This window comes from Zonotrichia albicollis, chromosome 1 (assembly GCF_047830755.1).
Source record: "Zonotrichia albicollis isolate bZonAlb1 chromosome 1, bZonAlb1.hap1, whole genome shotgun sequence".
NCBI lineage: Eukaryota > Metazoa > Chordata > Aves > Passeriformes > Passerellidae > Zonotrichia > Zonotrichia albicollis.
Window position 1 is genome coordinate 82,180,035 of NC_133819.1, and position 15,476 is coordinate 82,195,510.

Below are 15,476 nucleotides of genomic sequence, written 5' to 3' on the forward strand. Positions count from 1 at the left end.
TAGAATGCAAGCTTCAGGTCATTAAAAAACAATCTTTAGAAGGACTGTTGGGGGTTTTCTGTTTTTCTTAGCTGTTTTCATCCTAGCTTGTATATTACATATATTTTCTCTCTTGTAGATTTGTCTTATTTCCGCCATTTACTAAAATAAAGTCAATATGTTCTACCTATTACATCAAATTTAATCAGTACAAAGAATAATTAAGATGTTCACAAAAAGTAACATGTCTTAAAGGTTCCAGATGCCATTGCTGGAGTTGTGGTAAATATATAAGTAGATTTTTTTATGCTCTGGGAAGATGAGAATTTCAATAAGAGACCAATCAATTTGACATTTTTCAACCAAAATACTTAAATAAATCTTCTAAAAATATGATAACTATTTATGTTTGTGTTTCAATGCCAAACTTCTATATGCAATGCAAAGGTGCATTTATATAAATATGTGCAATTTGATCTGTCTATTCCTAAAAGTCACTGTAGATGGGAGAATGAAAGTAGAATGAGCAAGAAGAGTTTCAGTTTTGACTAACTAAAGGATAGAGTCATAGCAATTTCTGAATTCCAATGCATATCATTCTTGTGAAATGTTTTAAGAAAATAGGCAGGTTTTTTTAAGTGTAGATTTTTTTTTTCTCCACGTATATTGGAGAAAATAATCTGTCCCAGAGATAGGAAAATAGATTAGTTAATATTTTTACATACATCACAGAAAACAACATAGTGAATAGTAAGTTAGTAAGTGTCAGTAAGGCAATCTATGTTGTATGCTGCATCCAAAGCAGATATACATTAAAGACCTAAATTAAAAAATGATAGGAGGCAAAGTAAAATAGCAATATTTTTTATGTATCTGTAGCAAGCACCTTTTTGTCTTTGTGCTCTTTCATTAAATGAAATGTCCCCCTTTCTAAAGTTATATTTGAAAAGTTTAAGGGAAAAAGCAATAAATACTATTGACAGTTTATATGCAATCAGAAGAGAATGAAAGAGAAAAGATAATAACTTCCATATTGCAAATATGGAATTAAATGCAGTATTGCAGTATTAGACTGCAGCCCAGGTGTGATTATGTGAATACCAGCTATCTTGGGGTATGTGACTGAAGCCAGGTGTTTGTACCTGAGTTGTTTTGACTTTTTTTGAAAAGAATTTATGATGTAATTGTGTTGCATTGAATTCACATCACTACCAAAAAAGTTGCCATAATTGCTAGGAGGTGACAGAAGGTGTAACATGAAGATCTTTACTACATTAAAAGTCTCACATTTTCAGTATTTAATGTGTCTCAGTTAAAGAGCTGCCTCTGAAAGAAACTTCTGGTACAAATTTGGGGCTTCCCAGTGTCCCCTCTCTGAGTGAGCGTGTCTGGTGTTGCTCTCCCCTCACCATAAGCTCCATCTTCCTGTTAATTTTTCTCAACTGCTTCTCAGCGACCAATGCTCATCCCTGATCCTGCAAACTTCAGTTTTTCGTGCCTCTTAGTTGATGGATTCATTGCACACTGGTCTTGAAATCTTTCTTCTTTCTGTTTTTTTCCTTGTGAGTGTGTGTGCACGCCCATTTGCAAACTGATGTGAGCTTACAGTAGCCTGCAGCCGGGTGAGCCTGAGGACTGGGGCCGCGGCAGAAGGGTACGTTGCCTCTGGAACACACACGGCTTTGCAGCAAGGCTTCCCAGCCAGCGCTTGGTGGGCTGCTCTCACAGCAGAATGGCTTCTGGGCAGCTCGTGCTAGATAAGCTCATATCTGCCTGCAAAAGACTGTGCATATTATAACTCCTCAGTCCTTCCCAGGTAGCTGTAGCAGCAGCTCAAACTGCTGCCCTGAGCAGCTTGGTCTTCCTTCTAAACCCAGGCCTTTCAATCATAATACAGCTTTTTAATATCTTTCTGATATCTCACTATTTTCCAAATGCATCTTTCTATCCTCTCTAGTGGCTTCAGATATTTTTTTGGCCTCCATCCATCTTTTTTAGATAGTTCCATCCCACTGAATCTGTGTGGATGCTCTTTGGCAGAGCAAGAACATTTGGAGAGGGTTGAAACTTACTTCTGCTTCACACCAGTGGTAACTTCTCTTGCTTACTTTTCCCCACTGTTGAAAATATCTCTCTCTATGCAGAATGTCAAATCTGAGATTGTGCAAGAGAGAAAAGTGCAAGCTCACCCCTGAGAAGGTAACTGGTTTCTTCTGTTGAATTTGTGTAATATACTGGGACTGTAGGAAGCAGCAGGTGTCAGAATGAAAAGATTAGAAAATTATGTGAAGATGGTTGGAGTCTTGCTCTGGTCAGGTGGAATACCCACCACCCTCAATAAACTGAACAGCTTTCACACTTTCCACTTGGGTCTAGTTACAAGACCTGTATTTCCATTTCAAGATCTCAGTGGACATGGGAGGTTAATCAAAAAGATGTAATGTGGTTGCTGGCTGAGATTGTGCTGTGCTTATCTGCTAAATGGAAAGTCCATTGTCATCTTCCATGAGAGAGTTTCTTCTAAGACTCTGGTTTGGTTGTCCTTTGCTGTTTTCATTTTCTGTTTTTGCTAGAGCTCATTTTGAGAGGATGCAGTTAAAGTTCACTTGCATTGGGATTACCTGTGACAGTGCTCAGTATCAGAGGAAGAGTAGTGGTGTTCAGGATACTTGACAAATTCTGAATATTTAATGTTGGCAAATTTTAGAGACTTCAGGTTGTATTACATAGATTTAAAGCTAACACATATGCCAGGAGAATTTGGGTGTGAGGGTTTTCTCAGTCTTCTGTGACTTTGGTTGTCTGGTGTATTCGCTGCTGAAAACTTAAGTAGTAACTGAGAGGTGATGTACAATAATCCACCCCATATAAACGCTAGTGAGTAGTGTACAATGACCTTTATACAGGAATAGTCAGATCTTTGTTTTGTGTTTTTGTCACAGCAGTACATGAATTATTATTCTTTCTGCTGATCTTTATTTTCTCAGTTTCTTGATGAGAATTTCTTACAATTTTTCAATTTAAAAATTTGGTTATTGCCTACAATTTTTAGTACTCATGCTTACTCATTATCTTTCTTAACCACATTCTTATGGCTGTAACTCCAGTTACCCACTAATGCAGCTGAAATCACATAAAAAGCAGCAGCAATAGCAGACCTTCTCCTGTTATTTTCTCTTTTCCTTAAAGATGTTATTTACAAACTACGCTTTGCATACTTTTCTGATTTAAAAAAATAAAGTATTTTAATACAATATTGTACAAATTAATTTTGAAACAAATTAAGAACTGGAACACTTTGAAATTGTTTAGATAATTCAAAGATCTAAATACAGCATTATGGCTATCACTTACAAATTTAATCTAAATATTCAGCTTTCATAAATTGCCAGACCTCAGTGTTACATTTTGGAGTAATCACCCAATTTAGTTGCCTCCCCACTGAGATACTAGTACCTTACTCATTAAGCTCTGGTAAAGTTAGACTTCTTATTTTCCTTTTGTATTTTAACTGCGACTCTTTTACTTGTGTTAGGGAAATACTGTATCTTTGATTTATAATTTCTGATTCACTTAAACAAGTTAGGGATAGTCAGGTGAAAACTGAATTTATAATCCCAGTTGTTAATGGGCGGGGGTTTGCAATCCCCAATCTGAAATTTAAAAGTCAAGAGAGGCATTTAATAATGTCGTCTTAAGCTGAAACATCAAGGTTACTTATCACAAAACTATAAATCCCTGTCCAGAGATTTATTTGAAAAAAATTGCAGACAAAAAAAATTCAAAAATTTTTGCCTTGCACAAACTAGAACTTCGTTTTTTTCTATTAATTTAAAATTAATTTAAGTTAAATGAGTACAATCTGAGGACTTAAAAGAATTTTAAGACTTTACTATTTTAAAATTCTAATGTGGATTTAGACACAGAATTGTTAAATTATTTTTCTTTCTTCATGTTGTACTTAATCTATAATCATACACTGAAAGTACAGGGACAACTGTGAAAATCAAAAACTTGTTACAATATTTTTCTTTACCCCATTAGTCTGTTAGAAATTGTATGGGAGTATCATTCAAGAAGTTATTTATTTAGAAAGCTCCGCATCTTTTCAAGCTTCATACTTCATACTTTCTTACTTATAAACCTTTAACAAAATACCTTGTTAATTTCAATTATTTTTCAACTGAATAAATATGTAACAAGCTCTCAAAGCAGAAGAGCAAAGGGGAAAGGTGCTTTTAAAACATGACTTGAATAACTGACTCAGTAGTATTTTCTGGATAGATCAACTTTTGGAAACAACAAATTGCCTTGTTAAAACAATTTTTGTTAGCTGTGACACCTGAATATCAAATGTTTTCAACTGGTTTGCAGGTGAGTGATGTATCTTACAGAGATTTACATCCAATGCATTTGTCTCACTGTCTTATATCTTCTCCAGTTCTCTTCTAAACATCCAAAGTCTGACTCCTGTACTTAGGAACTTCTGTGCTCTGTTTTCAGTAGAACATGCTGCATACTGACAAAATAAGACATGGGAACAGCATCAAATAAATGTCTCAGACTGTATTATTTGTCATCTGTTCAGTTTCTAGAGAAATATATTTGTGCACACATGTATGTGAAACGTGTTTGAGACTAAAGTGATACATGTATGTATGTGCAAGGGTGTGGGTGTGTTTGTGTTGTATACATTCTGATATAGAAAGGATGATTATGGAAACCATGATACCTTTCTGTCTTCACTGACTGCTGCAAGCTCTGAATATCTGCTGTTGAGTATAGATGCAGCTGGCTTCTTACAGTAGGACCTGTTAACAGAGCAGCCATGTTTTATTCATCTCTTTTCATGCTGTGGTGGATATAGATATTTTGGACTTACCAACCCATCTCAGTTGTTTCCATGCTTTTCTAGAACGTGGAGCTCTTCTCAGGCTCTGATCAAGTAATTTTGTCCACAGAAAGCCCACGTTTTCTGTCAGAAAGAAACCTGTCAGAATGCAAAGTTAGGACAAAACTCAAATGAATTGTGTATTTCCACAGACAGCCTCCTCAAGGGAGGCACTGTTATTACAAGCAGTTCCCACAAGCCAAAATGGGAAAAAGCACAGGAAATAAAAAAGTCAGTCTGCAGGAAAATGTGTATTTCACCTTTTCAAGAATCTAGGTTCCAGCTTAGAAGAGTCACAAACCAATTGAGAGGTCACAACAATTGCATCCCAGTTAAGCCTAAAGTTTTGAAGGTGAATTTCTGCAAGATATTAAAGAGATTGTTCCTTCCTGAATGCTGCAATTGTTCAGAAATGTAGCTGAAATAAAAGTTTAATGTTAAGACTCAGAGGGAGAGAGAGATTTTAGTAGGAATAGATCAGTGTCCTCTGATTACTGCTGTAATATTTTTATTCAGAAGATACTCAAGGGAAAAGTACCAACAGAATTAAATGTGTAGTTGTGTCAGATATTTAAGCACCCCACTTTTTCTTCACAGTGTAGTTATTCCTAATTTGCATATTCATGAACTAATTTATAAGGTTTATACAAGGTCATACTGTATTAATTATAGCAGTGGCATTCAAATAGCACTCTCAAGTATAGTGCTTTTAATGCTTCTTCAGCATTCCTGGTAAAAGCATTATTTCAACATATCAAATTGATGTTTCAAATTCTATATAGCTCTAGAAGTTTATTCTGGACTGAAGCTAATGAAAATCTTAAACAGAAATTTTGATTTTAGGCTGATATTACAGAATGGTCTTTGTATCCTTTTTTGGTCTAAAAAATAATACATAATTCCAGCCACTTTTTACTTTTCTGCACTTAAAAAAATAGAAGCTTTGGTAGCATACCTCCTTCCTGCATCATTTTATCTGATAAAAGAGATGCTGGGCTGCTCTGCAAAAATCTGCCTTCAAACACAGAACAAACTCCCAGTGTATTGATTTAACACAGAGTTAGCCAAAACGTGATCTGTCGACATACATCTTCAAAATACTGTGTAAGTGGTTCCTGGGCAAACAAGGAAACTCACTCATGGGTCACTGGGGCTTCATGTGTGGATACCAAATAGAAATACTGGATTTGTATGTTAAGAGTTGAAGACCTAGCTGAAATTTAGTTCTTATTCTTCAACTGACATATTTTATTCTCTTTAACATGAATGTATGTGGATTATTTCAGGGAAAAAGTCCACAGCTTGACTTAGTGTCGTACAATTAGAAGTATTTACTTATTGCCATGGCAGGATTGTGTTCTTCCTGTATTTAAGTAATTTACTGTTTCTGGAATTACAGACCTACATGTGAAAAGGATGAATATGCCTTTTGCATCTTATGATATTCTTAGGCTCAGCAACAGTGACAAAATTATAAAGTGTTGCTTCTAAGGCTGAATGGTTTATGATGTGCCCTAGCCTTAAATGTGAGGGTGTTGAATATCTCAAGTATATTTTGAAGGACTGGCTGTTTTTCCAGATTTTGATGATGTTTAATTCCTTTCAGGTTGAATGCCTACTGTTAAGTAGTGCCTAATGTGAAAATTAAATGTCCATTCTTATTTGCATAGTTAGATAGAGTTAATTTCCATTTCTGTCTGCCAGAGGTTTAAGCCTTGTGGATGTGAATGCTTTGAAGAAAGTAAATAGTTTATTTTGTGAAATGGCTTCAACTTTGTTGTTTGGGTTTTTTGTCACTTCAAAACAGTTTCTGTTTATGCAGTAACAAGTGTTAGCTTGGCAGACACTGTAATAAAGTATGATTTGAGTCTTAGTGTCCTGCTGGCTTGATTTTAGCTGACTGTGAAGCACAGCTGACAATAACAGGTCTCCTCACTGGCCAGCTGCAGAGCTGAGTATCACAGTGCCACAGATGCTTTCTTTCAGGGAAGAGCCCCCTAAGCCTGTGTGGTACCACATGTATTTCAGAGCTCATCCATGCAGTCACTGTGTGGGAAGATAAAGAGATGGAGCCAATTTTTTCTTGGCTGTCTGGGCCCATTGAGAAGAATAACCATGAGTGTTACTGGGAATCAAGGTGTTCCTCTGTTGTGGCTTTGCTGACCATCAAAAATCCTAAATAGTCCTTTTTGAACGGCTACTTTGACAAACTCATATAGTTTGGCTCCACAGAAAATATTATTTGTCTCAGCATGAGAGAAAAGCTGATTGTGACAATTCTGTGGCACCACTCATGGTCACAGTGATTGATGATAGAGGATGATGTTTTATTTACCCAAGAAAGATAAGAAACACAGTCTTTCAGAGTTTGTATGCCCACTCAATTTCACCAGAGATAATAAAATAACACTCAGTAAGTCTGGGTTCTTTGGTGCTTATTGCATGGTTTCTGTATTGACTAGATTTTCTCTTTGTAAAACTATTTGCATTACTAGGCAATATGAAAAAGGAACATGTGAAAACATGTGGCTCTGAATAGTGAAGGAGAGCAGGGTGTACTTCTGCAACCTTCCCTCTTTGTCTCTTGATAAATGGCTTCAAATGTGAATAAAATTTGCCTAGGAATGGGAGATCATTTGGTCTCTGCTCAGTCTGAGGATTTGCAGTAGAAAGATGTATTTGAAGTACACCGAGCTTGCTTCAGCCTTCTGAGTAAGCCAGCCCACATCACAGAGTAAACATTTTATCACTTCTTTTCAGAATGTTGTGGTTGTGTGAACTGTTGGGCTTCAGGCACAGGAGTAATTAATGCCAGCAGCCCAAATTGAGGCAGTGCTCAAATCTTCTTCTGAGAGATGCTTTGATGGCATTCCCCATGTCTGCAAGTTGGTGAGCTGCTGAGAGCTGGTGAGAAATGCTCTCCAGCAGTAAGTGTAGCACTGAAGCCCCAAGAGCTGCAGTCCCCACTAATCACATTCACAAACTTTGCAACTTTTTTCTGTTTGGGAAACATTTTCTCAAGAACTCAAGAACTCTCCTGATGAAGTAAGTAAATAAATAAAAATACAGCTCCTGAGGGGTGGAATGAAAAATGCAGACTGCCAGGCCTGCTTGGTTTGCAGTCCACTTAGAATGTGTGATCTAAACCCTGAAAAGCAGATAATTTCAGAATATCATATTTTGTGAAACTGATTAGTGAGTGTTGAGATTGTTTTCTTGTTATCATCCATAACAAATGGATGATAAAACTTGCAGATCTCCATAGAGGAGTTTTAGCACTTTGGAAGATTTTTTTGTTGGTCTCTTTTGATGAAGAGAGGGCAGTCTTGTAAGAACACATTGAGAAATGGAGATGAAGACCACTACTTGCAATAAAATGGATTCCCCCCTTTCTGAGAGGATTGGTAAAGTGGACAGGTGATTTGAGGGTAAATTGATGCTTCTATAAAAACTGAAGTAAAAAGCAAGTGATGTTTTTCACTAATTCAATTCTATTTTGTTGATTTTATCCAGTTTGAATATTTCTGTGATCATAATACAAACTAACACACAAGTGAAGTGAGATGGTTTAAATCTTGGGCAAGGTGGTGCTGATTTCCAGCTACAGCTTACTGAGACACACACAGCCTTGCAAACACTGCCTCAGAAAGGCAGCAGCAGCATAAAAGGAGAGATTTTTGTGTGTTCTGCCAGCAAAGTCTGTGGTGGTTTTGTCTAATACAGAAAAAAGGGTGGCACACTAACCTCTTCTAAAATTAGTTAGAGATACTCTGGGGTTTGTATTTCACGTGTTTATTCCCGACTGTCTTCCCTAAATTAGCTTCATATACAATATTTTCAATGTCTTTATTACTGGTGGGACAGTTTTCTTGGGAAAGAATACATTCAGTAAAAAAATTTAGGAATCCAGTATTTTAAATGCATAAGCATGTACTATGAAAACATTTAACATCTGCCTGATAGATGTCCTTTTACCAGAGCATATAGTGACAAAAAGGAATGGTTTCAAACTGAGAGTAGGTTTAGATTATATGTTAGAAGGAAATTCTTTACTGTGAGGGTGGTAAGGCACTGGAACTGGTTGTCCAGAGAACTTGTGTATGCCCATCCCTGGAAGTGTTCAAGGCCAGGCTAGATGGGAATTTGAGCAACCTGGGACAGTGGAAAGTGTCCCTGCCCATGGCAGGGAGGCTGCAGCCAGATGGTCTATAAGGCCCCTTCCAACCCAGACCATTTTGTGATTCTATAATACCATTTTTAGCTAGGATTACACACTCCACTGCAGACAGTTTCTGTGACAAAGTACTTTTGGAGTATTTGTCCTAGTGTAGGTTTTTTACATTCACAGCTCATTTATTTTTGTCATGTAGTCATTTATTGCAGTTAATTGGTTCCAGCTTCAGTGTTTCCTCTTGAAGGACAGTAGTACTGTGAAACACCTCCTCTTCTCCCTCTGCTGTCATTCATCCATCTTTGTATTGGATTTACTGTGCACAAAAGAACAATATTTGGAAAGTTTAAAAAATATGGTCACGAGAGGGCACAATATAAGTATTGTGCCCACACAAATTTGAGTTTAGGAGGTTTTTTAATCCCCTAATGAAGTGAAAATACCCACTAGAATGGATTATAAAAATAGTTCTGTACAAAAAACTTACTTAATTTCCTGTATTCACTTTATATAATTGATTTGTGCTGAGGAGGTTTTTTAGTTGACTAGTCAAATTGATTGTCTTTGGTTGATTTTGATACCTGCGGTGTTTGCTTGCCAGACTTCATGTTAAAAAGAAGTGTCTTCTAATCAATGCAAATATGAGAAAATGCCCAGTGTTGTTTGCACTCATGGTAGCTATTTAGGCATGAGAGTCTACTGCCTGTGCTGGTGGTCTCACTGCACAGGTGGGCACCTGCAGTCAGTGAGGAGAGAGACCTACACACCTACAGCTGCCTGGCCTTGGGCACAGCTTATCACCTCAGAAGTATCTAAGTTTCATAAACCCACAGGAATAAAGACTATCTTATTTTTAGTTAACAAACTAAAGTGGGAGGTCATCCTTTTTATAGCCCATGTAATAAAGGGAGCAGAGCAGGGAGTAGTGTTTCTGTTTGCATTCACCAACAGCATGACCAAAACCAAACATTTGTGAGTTAGGGTGAATATTTGCTGTGCACAACAGAAGGATCAGCTGGGACACTTTTAAGAGAAGAACCAACAGTGACAAGTTAAGTAAGGAGGGTGCAGTTTATTAATTTAACATTAAGGAAGGTAATGTAACTGGGGTGGTATCTTCTGTGCTGGGTATCAATGTGCTTTGGAAACAGTGCAGTCCTCCTTAGCCCACTCTTAGATGGAACCGTGTCACCCTTCCCTGTCACTGGGTTGCAGAGGTTACTGAGGACACTTGCTCCACACACAAGGCATAGGATCCACCAGCAAAATCAGCAGGAGTGTGGCTGCCACTGGAGTCACCAGCCCTGAAACAGGGAAGAGGGAAATTCACATGAATGATACCATTTTCAGAACTGAAATTTTATACAGAAATTACATGGGAGTTTGTAATTGTTTTTACAAGAACGTGTTTGCTTTTTTTGTTTCCCTTACCTTTTAGAGAATTGGTAGTTTTGTTTTTACCTTCACCTAGGTTATAGAATAATCAGCTAAAAGAGTCCTTGGGCACTGAATTACTCAAAGATTTCCAAGATTTTTTATTATTATTCTTTTTGCGCTTTAGTAAAAAAAAAAAAAAACAACAAAAAACCTGGAGTACATAAACAGGCAGTGTTTCCACCTTGAAGGATTTCAGGAAAACAAATTGTCTTCCTTTGATTATAAAAGCAATTTATGACTTGTTTTAGGTGTCTTCTTTAACTGGACACCTGAATGAGGTACTGCTTGTTTAGAGGCATAATAGTGCTGTATGTATATCACATTTGTGTTTACAAAGATGATCTGTAAATAATCAGGTTTTTTAACAATTGTTTCCCCTGAATATGTAGGAACTTTAAGCACTTTTCTAGTATTATTATCTGTAATGAAAATGCATAATTACTTTCTAATAAAACAGGAAGATGTGTGCATCTCTAGAGGGAATTGTATACATTTATATATTTTTCTTTTTTTGTACTCTTTGGTCTGAATAATGGGGTTGGTAGAATTTGTTTTGAGGCAGTGGGAAGTGATTGCATTAGCCCAAATATTTTATTGGAGAATCATGGCTCCACATATCATGAAACACCATTGAAAGCATTAACTGATTAATTATCCCCCATAATTCTCCAACATATCTCTGTCTAAATTATAATGCTTACAGTGTTGCTGCTGCTGGGGTTACATTTTGCCTGACCTTATGGCAGACATGCAGTGTAATTGCTAAATAGGGGCTAATTTATGTAAACAAATGTTAGTTTTTCATAGCATGAGCCCTATCATTATGTTTTATTGCTAGTGGATGTGTTATGTAGTCAGCCATTCTTCAGTGGTTTGGGTAGACCATTATAGTAAATTATCTTTATACTATAAACTAAAAAGATTAGAGTTTACAAAATGAAAGTAGCATAACCCTTAGATACTATTTATATTTCCTCTCCTATAAATATGTGAGAGCTTCAACTGATCATACTTTAGCAAAATAAATATATTTAACTTTGCGTGAGGGTACTTCAGCTATTTTCCATTTAGTACAGTTTGGGGGATTCTAATGCAAGCCACAGCTTGTATCAGATGTAATAGATTTTTTAAAACATGCAGGAACTGGAGTTTTTAAAATACTGTGGTAACTATCATGTACTGACCTTCATCTATCAGAAACTTCTGAGGTAGCTGCCATACAGTAAAAGTAATTGATTTCCATTGTTCCTTATAATCTAAATTACCCTCATATGCCCCCATCTTAAATCAAGAGCAGGAATGTGTTATGAGGATAACAGTGAAACTGCCCACCCGTTTTCTTCTTGGTTTCAAATAGTACTAATAATTACATTTCCTTCTTTCTTTCCTTACTTCTTACTCTTAGATAAGGAAAGAAAGGAGATTGATCATGTTTATAGTGACATCTGAATACCTGGAGTTTTTACTGCTGTAGACATGCAGCAGTATTGGGAATTGGTCTCTTGGCAGGCATCTAAGGTTCTTCATGCTTTTCCTGTTTAATCATTTCACATTTACTCCTCTCTGCTGGAGGTCTGTCCTTGTGCTATTCATTCTTTCAAGTTCATGTATTCAGTAAGAAACAAATAATTAATCAATTTTATCAATAATAAATATTTGCTCATGCTTAGAATCTGCAATGAGAAACAGAATGTTTCCAGAAGATGCCATTTGGGAGTTTGCTCTGCTTTTTTCATAATTAGTGTGAAACGAAGTTAGGGACTTCAGCACAGCTCGTGCTACTGTCTCACCTGAAGCAGTAGTGCTGTTGCAGTCCTTGATACCCAAGCAGGAAATAGGAATGATGTTGGCAGTGCAAGTGGAAGGTAACTTGCAGCACTGGGTACGTGTGCCCTGCAGCACATTCACATTCAGCCAGCAGTACAGGCTGTTGCATCTGATATCAGCCTCCTGTGGTTGTTTACTATACATTTAGGTTGTTATTCTCAACTCTAGTGGCATTCTTCTAAGCTTAAGTTTGGTTGTTAAAGGTACCTGCCCAGGTATTTGATGGTTCCTCCTGACCGCAGCATCAGGTATCCATGGCAGTCACACACTCAGTGGACTTGGAATCCTTTGTGAATCTATTTCAGAGGAGAAAAGTGTGCACAAATTTAAAAAAAAAAAAACCACAAAAACCTAAAAAAAACCCAAACTTAAACAAAAAAATCCCTCAAACCACCAAACAAAAAGCAATAAAAGCAATCAGCTTGCTGGAAACTTGGAAGCAAATCATGCTGCTATACAGGAAGACTGGAAATTATGGCAGAATCACTCACTAGGGTAAACAGAAAGTCTCCTGAAACACAAGAAGAAACCAGAATGGAAACCAGGACAACAAATGCAGCTTTTCATATTCCTTTAAAGGAATATGAGAAGCTGCATTTGGAGATAAAATGAGGAAGATCAAAGACCAGCAGGAGGTAACTTGGAATATAAAGGGTCACAGTAGGGGATTTTAGAAGCATACGTATCCTAAAAGGAGAAGTTGAGAAAATATAAGTCTATTAATGCATGGGGAAGACAAATTAGTGATGGATAAAAGGGAAAAGACTGAAAAACTCAACACCTGTTGTGCCACAGTTTTATCAGGCAAATCCTGCTCCTGGACTTCTGTACATTTCAGTGTGTTTTAAGAAGAGCAAGAAGAAGCAGGAATGGGCTTCAACAGAATATATATATGTATGTATGTATTTGGATCCATGACACTGGATGGAATTTACCCAAGGGTACTGCCAAAAAGCTAATTGGTGCAGTTGTGAGGCGTCTGTCACACTGGTGTTTTGAGGAGGTGGCTGAGAAGTAGAGAAAGGCTGAAAATTAATCTGGCTTTGAGGAGAACAGAAATACTCTGAAGATCATCTTTATCTCAAACCTCGAAAAAAACATGGACTGTAACTTTTTAGAATCCATTTGAAAGCATATGATGGAGGAACAGTCGGCATTGATTTACCACTTGCAAATCATGTTTAGTGAGCGTGATTGCCTTGTGTGATAAAGTGTTTGTCCGCATGGATGAAAGGAGAGTGCTGATGGAATATACTATTCCTTTATTGTTTTATTAGTACAAGCTGTAAATCCTGACCAAAACAGCACACTTTTGAAAAGCAACTGGGGTTTATAGAGGACACCAATACAAATATGAGCCAGTAATGTCTTTTCCTCCTGTATATGGTAGACTGGGATGCATCTCTGACCAGCAGGTGCATGGAAGATTATCTCCCTTTTCTTGGTGCTGCTATGGACACCTGGGCAACGTTGTTTCCATCTTTGAGCCTACTCCATTCAATAAGAATTCTCAGAATCTGGAGAGGGTGCAGGGAAGAGGTCACAAGTTTCATCTTGGGAAGTTCGGATTGGACATTGCCCTTTACCAGGTACGCAGTTTAGCTCTGGAACAGAGAGGTGGTGGAATGTCTATCCATGGATCACTTCAAGGCTCTCCACCAAAACCATTGACCATATCTGGTCTTGATAATCCTTCCATAGGTAGCAGGCTGGACTCTGATTGCTTCCCAATGGTTCTTCCAACCAACAACTCTAAGATTACATGAGTGACTCAAGTTCCAAGTCAAGCCCCTGGAAAACGGGGAATACAGAAAGTGCAAGTTCTGAGACAAAATCTGGAATAGAACAAAATTCCCTTCCCTTCTTTCTCATGTCAGGGCCATTATTCATCTTGCCTTGCATTGATCATGGAGCACTTGCTGACAGAGGTGAGCAGGCTAATAGAAAACAGCCCCAACAAACCCTTCTAAGCGAAACTGACATTCACATCAAATAAATCCATTGTGTGTGGTGGATTCCCACACACACAGTGAGTTCTACAGGGGTGAAAAGCGACAGCGTAGACAACATATCACAACCATTCTGTAAAAGGGGTAGAATGAAGAATGCAGAGGCCAGCCTAATTTAGGTATTAAGTGAGTTTGCAGTGCTTGACTCTCTAACTGTACTGGTCTGTAAAGCATGTTACAACAATGAGCTGATTAACAATTGCAAGTATGTTACTTTCAAATGTCAGCCAAACAGCTTGAGGAAGATTTGTATTTGAAAATCTTTTTTCAATTATGGTCACATAGGCTAATAAGTGTTAATTTGGGTTCTCTTAATAAATAAGCAAATAAGTGGTATTTTGATGGTACTTTAAATTGATATGTACAGTTACAATATTGGACATTTTTAGTTAATGTTAATTTAAATAAACATTTTCAGAATTGCAGTTGCAAGCTGCTTTTCTTATTCTTTGCATCAAGATGAAATTGCAGAGAAAAAGTATTGACCATTACATTCACAGTGTCTTGCCATTTGTAAGTTTCTAAATTCAGTTAAATCCCCTTGAAATTGCAACCAAACTTGAAAATTTTATGCAAAATATTAATACTACAATTGTTGAAGAACTGGACATAGAGGAAAGACAGTAGATTTTTTTGTTAATCACTTTACCTAACTAATACAACTTTGGAACATTTAGATCTTATTTTTCAATCTCACTGATACTTCCATATTTTTCTGGAGTTCTGTGAATTCGTATATTGAAGTATTTCCAGAACTCTGTATTGTTTGTTCAGAGTGACTCCACTATTGGTCTAAATAAATAAAGATGGTTGCACTTAATCTTTAAAGTAAACTTTGAGAGTTTATGCTTGTTACTGCTGTTTTTTCTGGTGTTATAGTAGCGATCAACTTCTCAGGCATTGCTATTTTTTTTGGCTGTCATGTTTTGTTCAGTTAACAGAGCAGATTTGTAAATCTAGTTTACAGCCTAGCAGACTGCCTGAATCTTCTGAGGCAGGTTATAGTGCCAGTTTTCAAGTGGACTTTGGGTTATAAATGTGTAAATTGAAGACCTAGGTGATATAACTTTTATTGGGGGAAAGAGGGTTGGAGGCGTATTGATAGTCATGATGTGATTCCTAAGAGGCTATAATGGATAGCAAAGACAGGTGTATGAGGTTT

At 37.1% G+C, this 15,476-nt stretch overlaps 1 protein-coding gene across 7 annotated transcripts in view; it reads left to right on the forward strand.

Moving 5' to 3' along the window:
- Positions 1-15,476, forward strand: part of CTNND2 (catenin delta 2) — a 638,971-nt gene that overhangs the window by 513,185 nt on the left and 110,310 nt on the right. The gene's annotated exons all lie outside the window — the stretch shown is intronic.